General features: G+C 32.3%; 1 protein-coding gene and 1 long non-coding RNA gene across 3 annotated transcripts in view; one reads left to right on the forward strand and one right to left on the reverse strand.

Annotated features, from left to right (window-relative positions):
• Window positions 1–24653, reverse strand: part of LOC108001387 (hemicentin-2) — a 146437-nt gene that overhangs the window by 56038 nt on the left and 65746 nt on the right. The gene's annotated exons all lie outside the window — the stretch shown is intronic.
• The window catches only part of LOC114577982 (uncharacterized), a 93948-nt gene continuing 70050 nt past the window's right edge, over window positions 756–24653 (forward strand). Inside the window, exon 1 of the long non-coding RNA XR_003698513.2 lies at window positions 756–992. This is a non-coding gene — a long non-coding RNA (uncharacterized LOC114577982). The remainder of the gene's footprint in view (window positions 993–24653) is intronic.

Genomic DNA, 24653 nt, shown 5'->3' on the forward strand with positions numbered 1-24653 from the left:
ATGCAACTGTAAAAGGATAGCGTTAACAGGAAAGGATGAAAATGTCAAGGTTCATAGTCATAAAGTAATAATAACAAGAGTAATTTCTCAATCCTATGAGGATCTCTTCTTAATGTTATTAAATTATTAGTATAATGTACCCTGAACTTTAATTACTTGTAAGTTTTTTGTACTAATGATTACGTAATCAAATTTTGTGATTCTTTATATTACAAATTATGAATTCTGTTTGATTAATTTTCTTTATGAACACAATATTCTAATTTTTTTTTATTCTCTTTTTATTGAAATGATGTTTAATTAAGTTTAAGTTCAGAAAGAAATGCATAATTTAATAATTCATTATTTATTTTCGCGAATTTCCGTGCATTTTTGTCAAGTATTGATTATTATTATCTTGAATTATTATTATCTTGCACAAATACAAATATCTAAACGATTATTTTTCTTCCAATTTAGATCAATTATTGTATATAACATTTATTCTGTAATTTATCTATAAATTTTTTTATGAATTTAGTATTATACCTAAAAGAATTGTATTAAGAAAAAAATAAAAGTTGCTTTATATAAAGGAATTTAATTTATAAATCTTTTTTTACAATAATAATATTTGTATATTTATATTTGATAAATAATATTTTTTATTATGTAAAAATAATTTTGAATGAAAAAGATGTCTCAGCAATCGATATATATCGCAGAATTGTATAAATTTAAATTGCCGCTTTGATCGGCTTGCACCCCGAATCGTAATACCGATCATACCGCTAGGCGGCTTCAAGTACTCGCTAGTGCAATATACCCTATCGACTATATATACCTGTCAATCTGAATAATTGATTAACAGTTTCTTTACTACATAAGGGTGTTATTTTACATTCTTATTTTTATATTTTGTGTAGTATATTGAAAAAGACATTATGTCTAGTGTGTTGTATACGTGTTTGTATTGTGTGGCTGTTCATCCCTACCCTCTTCCGGAATTAATCGTAAGTTTTTGAACATATATTTATATTATTTTGTTGCATGGAATTGTGATAAAAATCACATATATTTACTTGTGGTTGATATTAAAATATTGATATTTATTTGTGATATGTTTGTTGGTTTCATACGAAACCAATATAAATACCTAGTATTTTCTATTGTTGTATTGTCTAATTTATATTATGAAATGATATAAATTAATTAGAGTTATAAATTATTAATTTATTAGTTGTATTCGTAAAAAATAATTAAGATTTGAATTGTATTTAAATTTAATAATCGAGATTTTCTATAATTTGTGTAAAAAATTGGAAATTTTTTTATCATTGAAAAATATAATTTTTATTTTTAATTCACTATAATAATTTTAATAATTCAAACAATACAATTTCTTTAAATAATTATTTAAAAAATTTTATCCTCTTTCAATAGTAAATTCATTTCTTAAAATGTTTTTTAATTGGAATTAAAATTAAATATAATTAAATAATTGTGATAAAATTAAAATGAATATTTAGGAACGATATATAATATTATGAATATTAATTATTCACAATATTGCTTTACAATGCAGTTTACTATCGATCAAGTTCTTTAACTAGACTCAACCGACAGATGAAACTAGATTGGCTGATTGTTTATTAAATGTTGCCAAATTATTAATGCTAATAAGCCATGGTTTGCCGAGCACGCGTTCGTATGAAACCAAATAAGCGACGGTGGACGTCGAAAATATCTGGCAGTGACGCATGTGGGTGGCTACATGACGTCCACTGATCAAAATTATTGTAATATTCGAACACAGTCGTGACTGGAAAACATCACCTCTGTCCATAAGTGACTAATGAATTGAGAATTTATGTAAAGCATTTTAATATTGTTTATAACATTATCATTTCGTAATAAGTTGATGAATAAGATATAACGTTATGTATAATTACATCGTATTATTAATTTTCCTAATATATAGTCAATGAAAAATTTATTAATTACATTCAATAATATTTTATTTTTATAATTTACTAAAATTTTGATTGTTTGTTGAACAATCATCAAATTTAGATTGTAGATCATCTTTTGCTTTTAATTTTTATTAACTTACATTTTTAATATAATTCATCAAAGAATCATCTCAATGGAATTTAAGATATCGTAACGATTAATAACTTAATTCAAAATATTTTCAATATTTATGTACTCAATGTATATTATAAATCTTTTTATATATTAAAAAACGTGAACACACAGCTGTGAACACACTTCCTGATTCGAATAAAGTACCATTCGATTTTCAAACAATCAAAAACCTTTTCACATAAGAAAACACGGATAAAACAGATTACATATACACGGCATCAAACATACAATTCTCATTTCGTTTTTTAATGTCCTCTTTTGGATTCATTCATTTCATTTTTGAAATGAAGGGAAGGAAAAGCAGTAACTATTAAAATGGCAGTCGCTGGAAGAAAAATTCCCTTGGCACAGGGGACGATTCCTCTGTTAAGTCCAGATGTATTGTGGACCACAATGTAGCAGGTAGATTAATGGTTTCTACTGGTGCTTGAGAGAGCTTTTTATGGCGAAAGGTGCCCCCGCTTGGTATAGAGTGCCGCGACGGGCACAGTTCAGGTTCCACTCAACCAGTAAAACTTGTAATTACTGTAAATCGCGATGTAATTGCCGTAGTAATTACCGTGGAGCAAAGTAGGCAGCCGGTTCGCGTAAATAAAGCTGTGCTTGCAAGCTTACCCGAGCAACCCCCGTAAATTTCAATCGTGAATGTTTCATTTGTTATGGAACCGCTTTTAATCGTCCACCTTGCTCTCTCGGCTCTATTAACCCTTCTGTTGGATATCGTTTTTCCTAGTTATCGATTATTTTTTTCTTTTCTTTTATTTTTTTCTTTTTCCCTATAGTGATATCGTAATTTCGTTTATATCACTTTGGGGTTATAATGCTGAAATAAGATATTTTTAAAAATATTTTGCGCATGGTTGGTTCATTAATAGAAATTTATACGTAGTGTAATTCATCGATGAATACGATCAATATTTTATCTGTTTTCGATTTGACATGAAATATGTAATTCGTTAAACGTTCATAATTTTGCTTTGTATATTAGAGCTTAAAGTACATTACACGGTTAATAATTATCCATTTCAACAATAATAATTTATATATAATGTGAAGATGAAAAATTCTATAAATTGTCAGATGATTGTATTCTCTAAATTTCTGATAACCAATTATTTCACGCAATTCGGGGACACCCTATACATACGCAGTTGTCGCGATTTTATGGATTCCCTTTGACGATCCCCATCTCAAAATGAGATTATGTATATCTCCGATTTACTTTACTAAGTACGCAAAGCCGATTTAAGAATGAGCTGTGACTATAAGGATGTGTTTTTTTTTCTTTTACAATCGATTCGAAGAATATCGTCTATCTAATTACCATCACTGCTTCAAAGTTTAGCAATACTTTCAAGTATACGGCCATCCTACCAAATTGTATTGCAAATTCTTTTAGAATCTCGTCTCGAAAGTATCAGTTTCCTTTCAGTTGCAGAGAAAAGATAGATGAGAAATTATTTTTTCGCAGAAATCCATCCGTACCTCGTCCAAGTAAATTATACTTTTAAAGAATTCATCTTATAGTATGACTAATTTTAAATGGAATTTAGAATTATTATATTTTTGAATGCTGATAATAATTTATATGAAATATATGTGCCATTATATAAATATAATGCCATTTCAAAAATATTTTAAATTTTACGAATTGTATGTAAAATGATTCAAAGATTAGAAGATAGGATATATTAATCAGAAACTATCTTTAGTTAATTAATGCTTTATCAAAGTTTCGACTTTTCTTAAATTATGCATCATATTTATATTATATATTTATTATGCATCATATTTTTATTATATGAAAAATTCTATTGTTGCGAGGATAATGCTATAAAATTTTTATAGTATTAACGAATTTATAATCATTTCCATATATGATTTGACACAAAATTGTTTAATTATTTGATGACCAATTGTATATACTTCTATAAATAATATATTATAATATTACACAGAAGTTAATTAGTTTCTCTTTACTATCAATAATATAAATGATTTATTTAATAAATTAAAGTTAAAATTATTTCCATTTAATTTTCTATCGTTAACTAATACACTTTGTGTATTAAAAAAAAATGAAAAATACGATTACTGAAAGATATTTTTAAGTAAATGATATTAATATATCGATTTTCTTTACATAGATTATATACATTTACACTTATAATAAATTATAAAGCAACAAATTTCTCTTCTAATCACACCATTAATTAAAACAACAATCGATTAAAACAATTCTTATTCTTTTATTCTTATTAAATTCTTCCTTGCCATACTCAATAATTTTAATCTCAATATTCCCTTATTAATCGACTGTCTTTGTTCGCGCGTGCAAAGCTTCAAATCAAAAGCAGTACATTGCCTCCGTTCGAAAGCTCAATGATATAACAATACAAAGAAACATATAACAATACAAAGAAGAAAAAGGAGGAAGAAGAAGAAAACCGAATAATGGAAAAACATCGTGTTGTTATTCCTGATAGGCCATTTTTTTATTCACGCAGAGTTATCGATAAAGAAAGGCCAAATTTTCTCGTAGGAACGGGAAAAGGCCAGGTTGAATACTCAAAGCTGCTCTTTACGACGTTCCACAGTCGCATCACGATCCCAGTTTCCTCCGCGAGTAACAGCTTTCCTACAGAACAGAACAGTTCTGTAGCGAAGCTTTACAGTTCTCCAGTTGCGCCGGAGACATTAATCTCCCTTATGAGTTACGACGTGTGCGAGAACACACACACACACACACGCCCACGTCGTGTCTCGAGAACCGAGCGGTTCCCGGCGCTCGATATTTATACAAGTATATATATTTATACGCGTGACGCAAGGGTTTCGCAATCGACACGGTGGTGTATCGAAGAAGCACGGGCCATAAAACGGCACGTGCTGCTACGTGGCTACTCGGAGAGGAAACTCGGCGAGAGAAGGAGAGAAAAAAGAAGGAGAGAAATTAATCGTAACTCGAAAGGGTGAAGGGAAGTAAAAAAGGAGACCCCGTGTGTCAACGCCTCCCCCTTCCCCCATTGACACGTAAGTCGACTCGTTTTACAGGGTATCGTAATTCACGCTTTACGAGCGGACCCTGAGCTCGCCTCGACCCTGTACCCGTCCATTCCCGAGCCCGTGCCCGGGACATTTTATCGAATTTAATTAAGTTGCCTCGCGTCTCAGGATTCCCTTGATTCTTGGGAGGGAGGGGGAGAATGAGCATGAAAGTTGGCGTGGTGGAGTTCGCTAAATTACGCGAGCTCAACTTACGCTTTTCGCGGCGAACTTCGGGGGCAAAGTTTGACCATCGCGAGAATGAGCCCGTTTCATTCGATGCAGGGAAGATTCTCACGCTGGAGGAAGGGAGGGGGTATGATTCAATAATCGATTGGCTGATGGAGAGGGATTATTTTAGAGAAGGAATTTTTTTTTAATAAATGTAAGTGGTATTTGTATAGTGAATAAGTAGAAATGAAAATTCGGCTCTATCTCTCGAATTATAGGTAGATTTTATTAAAGCAAATATAAATACTGCAAAGGATTTTTATTAAATTAAAAAGAAAAATTTGGATTTTAATTTTCTTCAAAGGTTTTATAAAAATATGCAATGAATTTTATAAATATATGATATCGTATGGTGCGTCCAAACGTTCAAACGTTTATAATTATTACAATGGAATTGTTATATTGCGCATTTGGTAGAGTTTGAGAAACGCTTATCTAATACATTTCTCTCCACGATATTCAACATCATTTTGAAGCGGTTCTATGGAACAGTTGTATGAAGTTTATTTCTAACAATAAGATGAATTTCTGCGAGTTTGAATGTTAGTTACAGAATGTTGTTACGTAGAACGGACATGGAGACCTTCGATGAAGTTATTTTGATCCCTATCTCTGAATCAATAGTTTGTCTAACTTCATCATTGTCAGAATTTCTATGCTCTATTCACGTGCAAATTCTCGCATAATTGGCAGGTATAAAGACAATGTTACCTTCATTAGAATCGAGAGATTCCATATATTTCTGTATAAACGAATATATCGAATATAAGTATAAATTTTATTTTCGTTCATTGAGAATGATTATATTAATTAATTATAAAAATTTGTAAAAGAAATCTTTTTTTTTTATTTATGATAATTACTATCACTATTTTCGAATTTTTCATTGGATATTTTATAAGTTTCTAAAATATTTTACTTCAACACATATATATTTTCGTATTTCTGATGTCATATCGATCTCATAATGTGTATTTTTTTAATACGACAAAAGATATTTCTATATTCTATTTTGAATACTATTTTGAGATAGATACTTTATCTTTTATTCAGGAAGCTGTGATATTTTAGAGAATAAAATTGTTTTATCCCCCATTGTTTTATCTACCCGAAATACCAACGTAGTAAGATTAAAATAGTTTTATGTCAATCAACCAAAGGTGATTCAATGAAAAGCACTGTCCATAAATCGTAATATTTCCACTTGGGCGCTCCGTGAGTGCCGTTCATTCTTGTTTGCAAGATGTACCGATTTCCTTTTATATAGGCTAGTAAAAAGTTCGATGATGAAATCCATCAAACCTCGTTCGTCCTTTTATAACCTTTCGTCTCTCTGCTTTTTACGACTCAGCTCTCGTAGAATAGTAGTGGCTAGTTTTTAAAGGACTTCGATATTGTTAAAAGCTTCCTCAAACCGAAATTTTATTCGCGATGACAAGCAATAACGCTAATTTATATCGAACTTTATCATTGCAATAGATTCATATTTATACTCGTTTTTAAATTTCAAAGATAAATGGTTTGCTAATTGTATGTCGTTTTTAATTTTGTAATTATATTACTTTCTTTTGGTTATTTGATGATGAAACATTATTGTTCTATCATCTAACAAGATATTTACGAATATATTCATATATTTATTTAAATCGTTTTAAATAAAAGATCAGTGTACAGAAGCAAAAGAAATATTTATTTTTTAAATAAAAGATGAGATCTAAGATTCAAAATAAAGTAATAATATTAATTTAATAATATTAATTGAAAAAAAGAAAAATTGATTATGTGAAATAATTGTATCAGTTCAACGAGAAAAATATTCGACATATGTTTAAACATTCTTTTTAAACGAAAGTAGTTTGCAACGATCGGACTTTATCACTTGCCCATAATAGAATTGAAAGTTGTTAAATTGGTGACGATAAATTCGGGACACAAGAATGCTCTGGATTCCGCGCAGTGCAACACCAAGGGGGCCAAAGTTGCCAAAAGCGTAACTGTTCTCCCTTTTTTGAACAAGTGATTTTCAAACATCGATACCATTCGACGTGTCGTTTGGAAACGAAGCGTGGCATTGTCCAAAATGAAAAGAAAGAATTGGGAAATTGTTTGAGTGTTGAAACCTGTACCAAAATTCGAGGAATGAATAAAAATAGAAGGGTAGAATAGAATGTAATATTTCACAGGAAAAAGTGACAGTATATTCACTGGAAAACAATTTTTATTTCATGAAGTGGCAATGTTTGTCCTTTTTATTTGCTCGGAAGATTAAAAAAAGATTTTATCTATCAGCAGTGCTCAATTTTCATATGACTCGTTTCAGAAAGAATTCCCCTTTTTTGCCATGAAATTAAACATTCGAAAAATTTTATATTTCTTTTCAAAGTAAACACGTGAATTCTATTACAATTTTATTTCTTAATACTAGATTCTATTACTAATAAATCCATGATACAAGATTGAAAATTTTCACTGATATATATTTGTGTACATTTAAATATCTTCGTGTCTTCGAATTATTCAACTTTACTCGAACCAAAAAAAATTGTCACCTCAAATTTACAATCTTTTGTGTATCATCAAACATCACAAGCAATCATGAAATAGATATGCACACGATAATCGATTCTTTTGCATGCAAAGTTTGCCTGCCATGATTTATCGATCAAGACCTCGATCCTCGGCATCTTACGGGGGCAGAAAAATAAAAGACGCGCACGGTAATTACATCGTCGAAGCGTGCACAATAATCAGCAAGGTTCGGGACTTAACGAGGGTCGGTAGCCAGAGAGAATCGTGGCTAATAATTAGAGATCCGAGAGAGCGAAGACGAAGATCGAGACGAGCGCTGAAATAAGCGTTCGATTTTTCCATGCAATGTGTGCGCATCCGATTCATGTATGTGCGTGGTCGGTTACCGAACGATTTCCTGCCGATTAGCTTTCTTTTCGCCTCTGTGAATATTGCACTTTGATCGTGAAAGTAGATGCGAGAGGCGACTCGCGTGGAAATTGCAGGGGAGATTCTCCACGGAGGGAGGAAAAAAAAAACTGATTTAATGAAGGCTTCAGCAGCATAATACGTTGCGTGGTGGAAAAGTCGAACGTTGAACCGAGGAAACGGAATGATGTTGCTTCCTCGATTTGATTCTTTTTGTTTAGGATTAATGTAGCATGGAAAAGAACTTTTGAATAATATTTTTTTTATTCCATTATTCCAGAAACGTTTAATAGGTGGTTTTTCTTATTTGCTTTTTATCTCGTGTAGATATCCTTACTTCATTGTAACGATGTTGTTACTAATAATATAGACACGATATAATATATATGTAAAATTCTGCAAAATTTAAACAGATTCATAAATTATTCACATTATATATAAATATTATAAGATTACAATGTTAAAACATTAATTCTTTAAATATATTTTATAAAATTGTATTAAGAAAGAGAGAGAGAGAGAGAGAGAGAGAGAGAGAGAGAATGAAAGAGTAGTTCAAAAGCATCGTTATGTGATATATTGTTAAAAATAATTGAAATTATTCAATTATTAAACTATTCGAATAATTGCACGTTCAATTAAAAAGTTATAATCAAATGGTGTTATATAACGAAAAGTTACCTTTAAAAGTTTCTTAAAAGAATTTCCAATCGGAATCTTGATGGGATATCACGATAAAAACGATTCGTTAAAATGTTTATGGCTTTGAATGGAATTGGATTTGTAATCGAGATTGCTTCGTTATTTTTTTTTTTTTTTAAAGCGCATTTCATCTCGCGAATCTAAATAAAATAATCATTTTACGATCCAAATCTTAATCGAAATTATAAGAATTTACCTTCGTTACTGGGCAAATCATCAATTTAATTTCGCTTTCCAAATAATCACGGATATCGATATTTAATTTTTTTAATTTTCTCGAATTAAAATTTTTAAATTAAAATCTTTTCGATTTTACAAATGTATAAAAAAAGTATGTACAAAAAATTTTTACAAATATAAAAAGATTTTTCATATTAACGAAAATTAACAACAACGAAACATTACTATAATTAAATATCCTTCTTATTGAACGCTTAAATGATCAAATCTTTTTTTGCAACATATGGACGTTAAATAAAATATTAAGTTCGCATCGACATAGAGCGGCAAAGGGTTAAGTACTTAAAAGGGAGTCAACTGAACGATACATGATTACAGTTGCAAACTCCATTTTCCATTAAAAGTACTTAAAATTTAAAACTTTCCGTCCCTGAAACACCATTATCCCATAACCATATTCCCCTAAGCAGCCATCTTCCAATTTTCTTATTATCCCTACAAATCCAATCAACATACATATCCCATAAAAGCGACAGAAAAAAAAATATGCATATATACATCTCCTCATCGAAACATACAACTTAGAGAGTTTAATATTTTACTTTTACAACCCCATTTGCAAATTCGCGGAAAACATGGCCTCTCAAACAGTTGGTCACTCTTTTATCAATGATTCAGTAATCCGTTAAACGAGAATTCTCAACTTTTGCCGCAGTTTTCGATTTTTGTTTCTATTTCTTACGGGCATTGAATATATATGTGTGCAGGACCGTGAAAGCCGTGTGCAGAATAGCATTTGGTGTCTACTCTCTGGCAGGTTTTAACAGCTCGGGACCGTATGCCAGACGCGTGCTAACTTCATCCTCCTACCCCTCCGGGCAACTATTCGTCTGTCTGCGCGTTTATCTTTCACCCAGGAGAAGAAGGAGAAGAAGCAGAGGAAACAGGCAGCTACTATTTTCCCTCTGCAACCACCCTCTCTTATTTAACCTCCTCGAGTAACACCGCGTGTCGGATATCTTGGTTTTGCTTGGTTAGCCTGAAGCGTTTGATCAATTTTCATCATATCTTCCCGCCTGTAGTTGAATTGTCGAAATAAATCGTTAAACTGTCATTTTTTTTATTAAATTATGGCTTGAGCAGAGCTTGTTCAAGGTGTTGATTTTATTGGCGGGACAAATTATTTGAAGGATTGATTTTAGAGAGCAAAATAAAAATGGTTACAAAATTTCGGTTGACGTTTATTTGTTAAGTTATAAGCATTTTTAAGTTTGCAGAAGCAAGATGCTCATTGTTGTAAAATGAATCGGTTACAAGTTCATAAATAAGCTTCAATGGAAATTTTTGAATCTTTTAGAATCGATCCTCCAAATGTATTTTACCAAATAATGTATGAATATATTAAATATTTAGTATACAAAATGATACAAGTTAAAGGGGATTTGAAAATTTATCCTCTTTTCGATTATATTACATTTTATTCAATATAGCTTTCATATATTTTTCATTCGTTGCGATTATATTTGGGTTCAGGATGTTTATAAACTTTCAGAAAAATTAAATATTATATCATATAATTATTAAGTGCATTCAATAAAACAAGTAATGCAAGACTTTTTTGTGAAACTTAATTAAATTGTTTAATGAAATAATTATTAAACAATTATTTGTTTTTGGAGTTATCGTGTTATAGTTCGTACACATGAAATTTTGCAAATTGTGAATGATGATCACGTGAGAGTACATGAAAGTTTGATGGAGTATCTGGTTGCATCGTTTATCATAGATGTCTTTTTCCCTACGCTGTCACACTAATGATCACGATAATAACATTTTACAAATTCTTCAAAATTGTTTTAGATTATCTTTTCTAAAATATCGAACGACAATTTATTTAATCATGATATAATATTTCCATTGAATTTCATTTTTCAGTTTTTATCTCTGAATGTAATTTAATCTTTAATAAAATCCTATAATAAAATTTCAACTTTTTCTTTTCATTATTGTTACACATATCAGAAAGGAAAAGGAATTTAACACGTACAACATACAAAACTATAATTTTTTAGTTTAGTCATAACATAGAAAACTTTTTCGAATAAATAGAATATTTCTTCTTACGGAAAGAAATATTCGAACAATGTACAACGATGACAAACAGCGTGTTCCTAAAATTGCAATCCCGATGTGTTTGAAGGATACCAGTCCATCTCAGGATCAAATTTGCGTACGACAAATAGCGCTTATATCAAATACATAACGACTACAGAAACGACTTCGTCGTTGAAACCTAGAATGGCTCTCGAACGATTTTCAACGAGGAAATCTCTCTTTCTCTTTTATCCGTGCCTCGAGGTTCTGGTTCCTTCCTTCAGGATTTCCGGGGACAAGCGTCCCTTTGCAACAAGGGAATACATCCTATAGAACAGGCTAGTGTGCTTACAATGAAAAATTGCATATTTCGTATCTTCGAATTGTCGAAACGTTCAGGGAGAAAATACTTTTATTTTTTTCTTGTCTCAATCCTTATGACCTTCGATTTTTCGAGTGGCATTGTTCTAATGTAATGAAGATGATAGCAATGAAGTAAATTAATTTGGATTTCAACGTTATATCATAATTAAGTTTTAATTTTTCTTAGTTTCGTATTTATCTGTAAAAAAATTCAAAAGTGAATTTTTTTATTCTTTCAACTGACGCTTCTTGAAACGTGTATCCATATTTCTTTTTTGAAACATCATTAAATTTCAGGCAAGGAGATTCAAATTTTTTGTAGAATAGATTTCAAAAGATAAAGGATATAATATTAATACAAAAACTATTGATAAAAAATCAAGTATTACGCTTCACATATACGTATTTTAAAAAATAAAATAAAATAAAATAAAATATAAAATGTAGATATCATCAGTACCATCTCTTTTAAAATATTTTCAATATCAATCTGAAAACGAACAGAAGAGAAATAACGCATTGACAATTTTATTCCAAAAAAAAAAAAAAAAAGAAAAAAGGAAGCGTTATTACGCGCGACATGAATTCGTTAATAATACGTGGCAATAATGATGCAATATTCCTCGGTGGATGCATTATTACAATGTGCATACACGCGAATCGTGCAATTAAATTTCACTCGATGGTTGTTCGACCAGTTTTTGCCGTTTCGTCGAAATGCCACGCGATCGTGTGTCCATTACATAGGGTGTCTCACAAACGGAATCATGGGTGCATGCATGAAAATACAGGCGAGGTAAAAATTTTAAAAATTGCGTGGCAATAAACTCTTTCGCCTGCACACTCTTTCGTCCGGAACTCGAAAATGGAGTATTCTGTGGCGCACGAAACGACGCGACGTTTTATCCATTCTCGAATTGCCTTTCGTTGCGAAAATGGGATGTTGGGATGAAATGTATTTTCAAAGTAACGGTATAATTCTGCTCAACATGATTTGGATTTAGATGCATCTAAATAAAAATGCATCACGTTTAAAAATTAAGTTTTTGATTGAAACGATGTTACCTGATGTAATTGAAAAATGCATGTTTGAGAAGAAAATTTTCAAGAATATTTTCTTATAAATTTCACTTTTGATGCAATGCCATAATATTTGCGAAAAAAATATTCTTCGTTGCATTATTTTCAAAAGTTTCACTTTCAAAATAGTTGATAAATTATACAATCTGTAATTAGATTTAATGTATAAATTACTATTTGTAATCTTTTTTATCTATCAGTTTAGAAACGCAAATCATATTATTTCCATCATTCAATTTCACAAACAATTTTTTAATAAATCCTTTTATGTTAAATTGTCACGAAGATGCGCGAGTCAATTCTCGTATCAATCATTATTGTCAAAGATTTTTTTTATTTGGAGATCACGCTAGAAGATTGAAAAGTGATTCAATATTTTCAAGAGTGGCCTTCAGTTCATCAAGAATTTCACCTACGGATAGTGCTCTCGTGTCAGATCTTCTTCAAAGCTTGGGTTACCTAATTAATGACCCTTTCATCCCCCTTCTTCGCTTCTGTTCATTACTCTTTGATCGGGTTTGTGAGAAGCGAGTTTGAGAGGAAATTTTTAAACAGACGAGCGTTCTATCTCAAAGATCTTTCATTTGTACGATTTCGACTGTCTCTCATCTTAAAAAGCAGTAAATTATAAACAAGCAAAGCATCTACTTAGCAAAAATTAGATGATATTTTTCTTGTAAATGATCAAATGATAATTTTTCGAGATAGAATGGATTAATTTAGGAAGATGTTTAATTTGTATATGATTAATAAAAAATGGAAAATGTGAATAAGTGATTAAATTTCAATATGAATTTTATACTATCAATGAATTTTTTCATTTTTTCATCTTTATTATTAATCATTCATAGCGTCCAAACACAATATTTCATTTATTTTCCATTTATTTCCAATAATATTAAATTAAATAATATATTAAATATGAAAAAAAAAATACTTTATTGGAGAAACATCCATACATAACGAAATTTATAAAATTGATATAGTCAAAAAGAGTCTTATTTGATATTGTATATTATCGTAATGAATGAAAAAAAAAATAAGCAGGAAAAATATTTGATATTTAACCAAGAGAAATATTAATAATTTTTGTTCTCCATAAAAAATCGCTTTCAAAACTCAATTCTCGTCTACTTTCAAACTTTCTCTTATCTCAAGTAATAATAAATAGAAAAATGATTCGTAAAGACACGTTTCAAAAGTGTAAATGCTTTCAAGGGAGAATACCAGGATACGCTAAATTTGCGTTAAGAAAATTACTTAGAATTGAATAGCGTCCAGCATCGATCAAAGTCGTGACGAGTTGTGCGAAGAAAAAGTTCAAGCGGAATCGACGTGAGGAAAAAATGACGAGGGGAAGAAAGGAGGAGATTCGTCGGAAACCGCGAAGTTTGGAGGGGAGGGAAAGGAGAAAAAAAAAACGGACAAAAAGCGGATGAGATAAAGGTGAAAAGAAGAGTCTGACGCGAGGCTGCCAACCGTGGCTCGAAGCTTAATACTTTTGCGATCGATAAAAAAATAGTATTATATCTCTTTGTTTATAAAACTTGAAAATCGTTGACAAAGTACCGTCACTCTTCATAACGCAGAGCTGGAGCTTTTGAGATGGCCGCGTCCTTTGTCACCCGCTTTATCCTGGAAAAGAACGGTTAAGAAAAGGGACGTACTATCGCTTTCGCTCGTTTAATGATTTTTCGTTTTTAAATTCGTTTCTTTGAAGCAACTGACAGTGCAAAAAAAATGTATGGTAAATAAATACTGCTATCGATATATTTTGTTGGTAATTGGTTTTTCTTTAAAAATAAAATATTTAACAATGATAAGTGTATTTAATAGTACTTTACGTAATAGTTTGATATAATCGAAATTAAAAATTATGATTTTAAAAAAGAAATCCTTTCATCGAACCAATATTTAATAAATCTAGTATCTAATAGATGATAAAAGATTAAAGATATCGATGGCATAATATTTTAATAAAGTTTCTCTCGGCAGATATTACTAGTGAAAAAAAATCGTACGCTCTAAATCATTAACATAAATCTGAAGTTAAAACTTCGATTAAAATTAAACATCGTTAACTTTAAATAAAATATTTAAACCCTTCAGCGTTACGGTTCATTACTGGATCCTACAGTGGGACGAATTTTTTCTCGTTATTATATTATATTTCAAAAGTTAAATTTCATTATTAACTTTTCATCTTTATTATATATAATACTATATATTTAACTTTTTATTGCTTTATATCATTCTGACACGTATATTGAATAAAATAATTTTAATCGTAACATACCGTTATAACCGTGACCGAGGAGATTAAGCTTTATTTCCGTATGAGCACAACGTGCAACGTAACCAATTGCATTTACCGCCTAATAAAACACAATCCGATCAACTCATCCTTCCCCTCGCATCAACCGCCCAAGTCAAACAAGAAGCATTTACCAAACCAAGGCAAGGGAGAGAGCAAACCGTGTGAACGTAAAACACGCAAGGAAGATCTAAGAATACCCACCAACGACAAACACCAACGACGACAAGACGAGCTCGGTAAACGTAGGAAGCTCGGAGAGAAAGGAAGAGGGCTTGCGAGGAGACAAGAAGCTCCGAGACAAAACAAAGTAAAAAGAGAAAAAAAAGACCTCTTCCTTCTCGAAGAGGAAAGACAAATAGAAAGAGCGCAAAAAAAAAGAAGAAGAAGAGAAAGAGAAAGGGGGAGGGGGAGGAAAAGGAGCGGAGCAAAGGCAAACGAGAAAGGAGGAAAGTTAAACGAGCGGAGGAAGAGCTAAATAGCCCGTTACCGTCGCTCGTGTGTAACTTCCGGGGCTTGACTTACTCCTCTATTAGTCGGCGGCCTCTCCGTCTCGAAACTTCGTTTTAATACGCTCGCATCGAAGAACGACGGGAGGAAAAGGAAAGCCGGCGCCTCGCCGCAATGGAACACAGCGTACATCCTTAAGCCTCCCCCGTCTAAGCCCCCTCCCCCACGGCTTCCTCTCGCCAACTTTCCCGAACTTCCGGCGATCGTTTCGTCGCGGAACAGACGAGAGCCTTTCGAATCGCGAGCGGAACGCTCGCGTAATCCCCTCTCGCCTCGATGGCCAGGCAACAACAGGGGCTTCAACCACCCTTCCCCTCTCTCACTTTTTCGATCCTTCCTCTTGGTCTTTCGCTTTCCATCTCTGCCCGCGGAAATTTCGGATCCTTTATTCGACGGCGGTAATAATACGCGAGATTAAAAGTTACCACGAGCGAATTCTAACCGTGAGCATTGATGCGGTTCGCAGGATTAATCACAGGATTTGTGGATCATGTGTTGGTGTAATTAAACTAGCAGATTTGCGGTAGATTGCAACGGGTTATTCTTGGAAGAGAGCGGGTGGAAACCGGTTGGGATGATAGGTTAGTTGGTACCGATTGACCGCAGTAGTTGTAATACGGGATGATTCCTCTGGTAATCTGTATTCTGGGAAATTAATTAGGAGCGGATGATTATATTGATGGGATACGGTATTGGTGGGATTGATAGGGATTACAGGTTTTTCTTTTTCTAGAGAGGAATTAAGTTATAAATAAATATTCTAAGGTATCGTTTCTTTTCTTTTTTTTGTAAAAAATCGATATCTTTAAATACGAAATATGTTATCTCTAGAAATATTATTAATTTATAAATCCGAAAAAAAATTTTAAATATTATTAATATTATAAATCCGAATCTCATGATATATAACGTAACAATGGCGAAAAACAGCAAAGTTACTTGGTCAAATAAATGATAAATATTAACACAATTAACGTATCAATAGCTTCAAAGATTGTTCTCTTCAAAAATTGGTTGAAAATCTTTACTGATCGATTCGTAATTAAGAAGAAAGAGAGAGAGAGAAAGAGAAAAAGGTAAATTCATTCTACGCTCCTCATCATCAGTTGGAATTTCACGGATAAAGTTTCACCCCATGAAACGTATGCGAGGCGCGCAACCAGCCGAATTATCTCGCCCCTATTATTTCGAGCTCGTGCCACCAGGCACGTTCCACGGTTTATCCGAATCCGATAGAGCTAAAAAGACACGAGACCCCCTCCAATAGTTTTCTTCGTGTGTCTCGCCTCTATTGACCAATCTCATCAGCGCGATCACAGGTATATAAATGAAAGCTCCGCCTTAAGCTCGTATTCTTCCAACGAGGGGCTCGACCTTACAGCTAGACCGAGGGGATTTCTCTTCACGCCTGAGGATGAGCGCCTCGAATCCAATTGGCGGTGAACCGTTTCCATTTTGAAGCATAATTCGAAGATAGAAAGGGTGCGTGCCGTATACCGTTTAGAGTTGATAACAGATATACAGGGAGGAGGAAGGGAAATGTTCGTGGCGTGGAACAGTTGCCTGGATCTTTCGTCACTGTTCTAGCCCAGTGAAGGAAGTTTGGTCAACTTCGTTGACCAATCTCTAACACGCGGGTGGAATTTCCGCGTAATCTCGCACTGTCTCGAATGCTTGCTTCTAGATTACATTCACCGTCAAGTAACTTTACGTTCGGAACACTTGGTTAGAATCGAAGTTTCTAGGGTCGAGCCTGAGAGTACCAGCTGCCTTTATTGCATTCACGATGACACTCTGAAACAAGGTGGGTATATCAAGATTGCGAGAAATCTTGAACGTTTCAATTAATATTTATTAAAAGTTTTGTTATTAAAAGATGATTGACGATTGCAGTATGGTGGAGATGTTTAGGAATATTTATTAATATCTATCGGTGAAAATTAGTAGATAGATTGGTTTATTCTCGAGATTACGATGAAAAATTCAATGAGAGCTACATATTTTAATTCTTCCCTTCTTGTTTGTTATGCAGAAATCTAAGGTAAACTGTATATAACAGTAAAAGTATGGAATTGTTTTTAATTGCGATTTTTTCTCATACCCAATATTTATTGTGTCTATATATACCATTAGCGAGATCATTATAAGCAATATCTTTCCAAAAATAAACGTATTTATCACGTAATTTATTTTAAAACCCTACTATACTCTATTAAAATTAGAAAAAATTTAAACCGCTATAACTATAAAGTTAATAATTTTAAATCAATAAGTGAAAAATGGTTAGAAGCGTGGAAACTTCCTCTTTAAAATGCTTTTTGATTTATCTCGATACGATTTTCGGATCCTGAGATATGATCGTGTAAAGGAAAGGATAATTTTTAATCATTTACTATTGCTGTCTTTGTTGCTTTCTCGGATCTCTCACTCGAGAAGAGCGTAGTACCTATTTTCAGGACAAGATGTCACTAGCTCACGGTACATAATTTTTCCACAATGTTATAATTACAAATACTTTAAATCTTTATATCTTGGCAACAAATTGAGATATCGAAATAAAACAAAAAGCAATTTCAATCATACGGTTTTCTCTATTTCCTGAATAGGTTTCGATGCAAAAATTTTATATCTTACTTTATCTTTTATTTCTTTTAATGCATTAAAAAATGTGATGATTCTTTTTAAAATTACGAAATCAAAAAAAGATATTCCAAGTGATAGAATGGAATACCAATATTCATGAAAGATTACACGTTCCACCGTCACAATAAATATTTTATCCAACTTATTCGATTCGCGTCGACTAGAGGAAGTAGCGACAAATCGCGGATGAAGAAAGTCACGGAATTGAATTTAAGCTTTTAACTCGAGGGAAAGAATTCCATTACGGAACATAGCTTTGGAAGCAATACGTTTCACGATATTTTCTCGAATCACTTTCCCTTTTTCGAATCAACTTTCATTCCATTTCGTGATCCGTGCCAATCTAGACGATCCGTTTTCGATTCAGAACCTGACCATCGTACCTTCTCCTATGCCGCTATCTTTTATAAGCTGCGCCTTCGAATATCTCACTATTTTCACATTATTTCAACGATAAATTTCTATGAGGAAAATGGCACGAAATCGACGAAGGGTAGAGCTATTCACGGTGCCGGCAAGCAACGGGGAATTTATCGTCTGGGAAAAAAGATGGCCGGAACATTGCGGTTGGTTCAATTCGTTCCCTATTATTGGTTTCCTCCTTTCTTTTTTTTTTTTTCTTTCCTTTTTTCCTTAGATAAAAAGTATTTGGGACAATAGGATATCGGCAATGTGCTTATTTCAAATTTGTTTTAATCGAATATACGAAATTTTAATATGAAAGATTTTTTCGCGCGACGTTTTATTAACCGATAATATATCATATGAAATGACAAATTACAAACATTCATTCGTTTTAATTTTTATTTTAGAATTAATTTTTTTTTATTTAAATATATGATACGTGTAATTAAAGATTTATTTGATAAAACAATATTTCATATGCATCGAATTCATCATCGAAAAGAGTCGAATATTAAATGCTCTGTTTTTGAAAACACTTTTAATATTTTTTTGATTTTGTTGGGTACATATAAATATACGAAAACGTGTTGCTATTACTGCTGCAAAATTATTTTTTTAAATAATTTCGTTCATTTACTAGCTGTGTTTTATTAATAATTTGAAAATTAATGATTTAAAAATTTTGCATTTATATTGAAATATTGTATCAATATTGAAATCAATATTTTAAATAATTTGATACATTTCGATATTTTAATAATTTTTTCAATATTAATTTTATAAAATTCTCAATTCTCAGAATTATATATATTGCGTTTACAAAGTTAATTTTTTATTCCTAAAAAAAAAAAATAATTGTTACTATAATTTTATTATTAACGTAAAAAATAACAAATAATTACCTTTTTCTTTATACAAACCGTGTATAAAATCTTATAAACAAGACTTAAGTAGATAGCTATCGATTTAATTTTTATCTCAATTTCGAATCAGTAACTTATTTTTATTTTTCGAAATTGATTAATACCAATTTATATTTATCTGCTTTAAATTTCGAGATATTTCCTGTTCAATTTTTTAATCAAAAGTAGAAACGGCAAAAAAAAATAATCTATCAAATACAATTTTTTATAAAAAATTGAATTAATCAGTAACATCTGCCAATTGCATAAAATGAAACGATCGCAGAAAGAATTATTCATGTGAACAGTCCAACGGCAAAATGGAAAATTTTGTAACGAGAAATAATATAATTTTTCGATTATTAGAGACGTGCTTCGTGAAATAGAAATATTTCAAATAAATATTACTCAATAAGTTTTCAAAAAGCGTAGCTTAAATGTAATTAATTCTATATCCAGATAATTAATCCTTTGATTAATTAAACAATATTCGATTATGTAATACTTAAAAATAAGAAAATGAGAAAAGAGTCAATTAAAATATTAAAAAACAAATGAGTACGTTAATTATACCATCTATCTTACACAAAATTTTCTACGTTACAACCTATACAAATATTTAATTAAATAAATATTATTACCACTGAAAATTATATATAACTATTATAAAATAATATTTATTTAAATATATCCGCTATATCTATTTTTAAATGATATCACAAAATCAAGTAAAAATTCATTTTATCAGACTTTCTTAGATATAATATCAAGAAAAAATTGAAATAAAATTCTCAATATGAAACATACTCCATAGAAATAAAAAGTCACGAAATTCTTTCTTATACCTATTGAACTTGATCTTTGTATCTCCATATATCTTCCAAAAAAAAGAAAAAAAGAAAGAAGAAGAAGAAGAAGAACAGTACAAACGAAACTTCCACTCGAAAACAAAAATGAAACGATCGGGTCGCAACAAAATGATGGGAAGAGGGCATGGCGGTGAATCGAAAATCAACGTTGCATCGTCGACCTTTGTTCCGGGGCACAGAACACCTCAATTACTTTGGCTTTCGGGCTTTGCTGATACACGTAAATTACAGACGTGACCGGGCTCGACCCCCAGGGGGCAGCAAATTCGCATGGTCAGTGCTAAGGTGCAAGTACAATGGCAGCAGTGGCGAACAGAGAAATTGTACCACCAATGAAATATCCGCTGTCGTCCGGCATCGGCCGAAGATTTGTCAAACGGGAATTGATTTAGGTTCGAAAGAGGGAGAGAGGAGGGGGAGAGAGGGGCCTTAATCCTCGAGGGAGCTGGCAGCAGCAGTTGGTTTGCCTTGGAATTCGTTCGATTGCAACACGGTCCGCCCGTTTCTACGCAAATAAATTGAGACCCTTTATGTCGATCAAAGGACACAAGCCTCATGTTTTATTCCTCGCGGCTTCGAAACGTTTGACGCATTGCTCGCACTTTAATATTAATGCACAACGCAATTCCAATTGGAATTTTGCTTTTTTTAATTAAATTATTCACGTCCTGTTTATTGTTTGTTGTTTATTGGAATAATGCGTAATTGTGATATTTTTATGTTGCTTAAACGTATGTAGTAAGTAAATAATATAATAGAAGCTTTGTTATTACAAAAGAATTGGAGAAAGATATGTTTCCATCATAAATAAAAAGGAATTTGAATTATTATTTTCATTATAATTATACTTAATCGTCAATCGAACAAATTCTTTTTCTTCTTATTTACAATCTTCCATTTAAGATATTTATATTTTAGGAAATCTCATTATAAAAAAGAATTTGCGAATCTCGTATGAATAAGTACAAGTATTTCGTGATAAGGGAAACATCCAAATTTGATCATGACTTTCGAAAATCAGATTTACTTTAATTGAAAACCGAGATGCACATCGTCAAAGCAAATCCTTAATTAAATTAAATGTTAAACATTATTATGCGGTACATGAATTCCAGGTTACGTGATGCATTTTTTTCCGTGAGGACATATCATAATGCTTGTACAGCCGCATAACGAGGGGCCCTAATTACGCCAGGAGCCAGCTGCGCCATGTTTGATGTTGCAAATAATCTTAAAAACAGCTGTGTACGAGATATCCGCGTACGCCACAAGAATATTTTGTCAAACGTAATATGTACAAAATTCTCGAAAATTTCGAGAATTGCAACATTCTAATATCGTGTTGTTAGATTTTATCGATATGCTAATCATACGCGTGATTACCCTGAACAATATTATATAATATTATATAATATTATATTAATATTATATAATATTAATATATAATATATAATATTATATAATATTATATAATATTATATAATATTATATAATATTATACAATATTACAATAAATTATACAAAGATACAGTGTTTCTGCAATAATTTCTAAAATATTATGAAAAATTCATAAGATTGTATTATTAATAACAAAAAATATATAGTTCAATTTCTTTTCAAAGATTATCCGACCATACTTTTTCTTGCATAAATATAATTTTCGAACTTAGCTAAATATTTCTCCTCGCGCGCGAACAGCTGTTCGTCAATGCGAATAATATTGAGATCGAAGCGACAGATGGGCCACAAAATGGCAAAGCAATACCATCGGCTCAAACTCACCCTCGACGTGTGATTCGTCCAATTTTAATAAATATTCGAATCGAACAAATTGTCCGAGCGTCTCTTGGAACAAGTTGCCTTTTTATGGAGCTTTATCTCCCGCCATAAAGCCAGGAAACAGAGGGAAGCCAATATCGTGAAAATGTTGCTTCCTCGTCATAGAAATCCTCCGCTATGCCATAAATAAAGAGAAACACGATTTCGAGCTAACGTGCTCGTCGTTTCGTTCATCCTGCCCTCCATTAACCCTTCGTACGTGATAGGGACCACGATTCTCTTGGAACGAGGGTAAATACCTTTGGCTAATGGTCCCCTGAATGGGATCGGAAACAGTTACCATGAAACGCTTGATACCTTGAGAATGACCACTAAAATGAATGCTTCTCTGGAAGCGCAATTATCACTTGCACGTTTAGGATGTTCTAAGATGTGCGAAGGATTCGTGAACTTTTTGAGATGATCCTAGTTTCGATTAATAATTCTCGATTTAATTAATTTAAAATTATGAAATTTTATAAAAAAAAATTTAGTGCACAAAATGATATTTTGACATTGGAATTAAAATATTGAATATTGGAAAATAATTTTTCTATTTCTTTGCATGATTTATATCGATCAATTTTTAAATGTCGTTCTTATCGTTTACCTACTTCACTTAAAGATTGCAGCAGTGTACACAAACGATCAATATTATAAAATTATTAAGATTAAGACTATTACAAAGAATCATTAAACTTTATAATTCCTTTCCCCCTTCATATAAATATAATTTTTTCATTATCCTAAAATCTTTTGCATTAAAAATTTAAAGAAGAGTAAAATGTCGTACTTATCATCGTGCATATCTGTTTCACTTAAACGACTCAAATTAAAGCCATAATAAAAAAAAAGTCTCTTCGATGATTATTAAATCCAATTTTTCTTAAAATTCTCTTAAAATCTTTTGCGCAAAAGACATTTAAAAATAAGAATAAAAATCGTGAAATTTGTATTCTCTATAAGCGGTAATAATCACCGAAACGAAAATAGAGTTAGGCAATGGCAACCAGGGAACGTAACGGAGCAATGCATAGTAACGAATGCAAATTTCCTCTCACACGATAAAATCGAATTCGCGAAACAGGGAATGAAATTAATATTGCCGGCATGCCGTTTCAAACATCTGTTTCCTTTTAAGCTCGAATCGATGCGAGCTTCCAAGAATGCAGCTCGAATTAACAACCGAAGAAGGGGCGAGAATGGGGTAATTCTCGTTTCATGCGTATACGATGATTCATCGCGTTAATAGATATTCAAATCGTACAATTTTGGGAATGGCGCTTACCAACAACTTTGAACGAATTTAGCGTGCAAAGGTGGCTGGAAATTCTCATTTCGCAGTAAATGCTTGTGGCTAACGTTCTTACCACAGAGCCGATAGCTGTTACGAATCGAACCGTTCGTGTTTTCGAAATCGTTCCCGGAATTAACAGTAATCACGGACTTCACAATCTGCTTGCAAATGAGATGGTAACAATAAGCTCGACAATCTCAATAAACGATCTCGTTTCGAAAAATTAACTTTGAAGGGAATTTTTTAAAAAATTCTGCGCATATGCGATTAATAATTTATCTTATCAAATGCAAATGTTGAAAAAATCAATCAAGCTATTCAAGATTCCTATATCCTTAAATCCTTAAATTAATTATTGTTCTACGTTCCAGAAAATACATAAAATCCATCGAATACTCCTTAATTCCTTCCAATTGATAATCGAAAACAATCCCAAATCCTTTTCAATTCCAGAGCATCGGTCCCCTAAAAATTCATCCCCATAAACTTCAGAAATCAAAATTAAACTTTCGAAGATCTGTACATACCAATTTCATCGACAGAATCGCAATTCGTCGTTGAATCCGAGCCAAAGTCGTCTCGACACGGTCATAAATTTCCACTTGTCCCCTGAAGTTTGTCCCATCAAATTTTCATCCCGATTTTCACTCCGGCCGCCGATATCGCGCCGCGCATCGACAAATACTCGGCTTCCGCGGAGAGCCTCGATTTCTCTAGATAACGATACGCGAGGCCGTCGCGGTACACTTGGACATTAATCCAACTGTCCTCTCCTCGACGAGCACCATAAATTACGGGATTCCAATTTCCAGACAGCGAGTCGTTCTCGCGGATACGGGTCGGGAGAAAGAGAAATAGAGATGGAGAGGGGTGAGGAGAAGAAGGGAACGGAGGAAACCGCGGGGTTGGAAAGGAAAGGGGAGTCGCACGTCGGTCATACAGAGTTGCGTTTTAATTATCCACGCTCCTAAGGACGGCGAAGAGGCGACAGGTATTGCATTTCCGGTGGATAGACGACTGAAAATCCTGTTACAGTTTAATTGTTAATTTACCAGCTCGCCAACTGGGCCAGACCACGGGCGCAAAACAATAGGCCAACCCTTCCGGGGACCAACACTTGTGAAACTCGCACACGT

The sequence above is a fragment of the Apis cerana genome, linkage group LG5 (assembly GCF_029169275.1).
Source record: "Apis cerana isolate GH-2021 linkage group LG5, AcerK_1.0, whole genome shotgun sequence".
Classification (NCBI taxonomy): Eukaryota; Metazoa; Arthropoda; class Insecta; order Hymenoptera; family Apidae; genus Apis; species Apis cerana.